At 51.0% G+C, this 1,050-nt stretch overlaps 1 pseudogene; it reads left to right on the top strand.

The window, feature by feature from the left end:
- Positions 1-276: 276 nt before the first annotated feature.
- Positions 277-394, top strand: LOC124623459 (annotated as a pseudogene).
- The last annotated feature ends 656 nt before the right edge of the window (positions 395-1,050 follow it).

Here is a 1,050-nt window from a genome sequence, read left to right as displayed (position 1 = left end):
GTAACAGAACATAATATGCGTACGAGATAGCAGTTAGCCCTACCTTCTCCACTGGCGATCGGGGCGATCACTGAATTACAACCACAATGCGAGGCGTTCCGCCTACGTTTCGTCATGCGTAGGGAGTCACGTTTGCTGCCAAAAGGGTGGTGTAGTGGAAGGTGTCCTGTACCATCTCTAGACACGGATTCCTATCCTCGATTTGTTCTCGAAGGCTCCCTCTACAAGCACTGTAAGTTGGTCGCAACATTTCTACGATAGCCTGTATAGCAAGTGGGCAACGGTCTTTCCGCAGTGGATACACCAGTTCCCGTCAGACCACCAAAGTTAAGCGCTGTCGGGCGTGTCCGGTACTTCGATGGGTGACCATCCGTGCCACCATGCGCTGTTGCCATATTTCTGGGTGCGTTCGACCTCGTGACGCCCATTGAGGAGCTACTCGACCGAATAGTAGCTGCTCCGATCAAAGAAAACCTTCATAACGACCGGAAGAGCGTTGTGCTGACCACACGCCCCTCCTATCCGCATCCTCAGTGAGGATGAGACGGTGGTCGGATGTTCCCGATGGGCCTCTTGTGGCCTGAAGACGGAGTACATGAGTGCTGTACAGCCGCTACTAAAGCCTACAGATGCGCTAATACCCAGCTCGCAAAATAACTTCCTTCTGAGCAACACTGTCTTTCATCACATCACTCATGAGCCAAAGCATTATGACCACCTGCTTCGTAACTTGTTTGTCCGGCTTTGCAATGAAATACATCTCTGAGTCAACGTATCGGGGACCCGACAGTTTACTGACAGGTTTGTGGAGGTGCGTAGCATTAGTTACCTAAGCGTAGGTCATGTAATTCGCGTATATATTGGGCTGGTGATGGCACCCGATGGCGTCCAACTTGGGTTCCATACGATTTACATCAGGTCGCCGAGACGTCAACGTGAGCTCACCATAATATTCCTCAAACCACTGTAGCACGCTTATGGCTACGAAGCATGGACGATTATACTGTTGAAAGACGACATCGTCGTCGGGGACACAGACTTGAAGACATG

The sequence above is a fragment of the Schistocerca americana genome, chromosome 7, assembly GCF_021461395.2.
Source record: "Schistocerca americana isolate TAMUIC-IGC-003095 chromosome 7, iqSchAmer2.1, whole genome shotgun sequence".
NCBI classification, from domain to species: Eukaryota; Metazoa; Arthropoda; class Insecta; order Orthoptera; family Acrididae; genus Schistocerca; species Schistocerca americana.
This window is presented reverse-complemented; position numbering and strand designations above follow the sequence as displayed.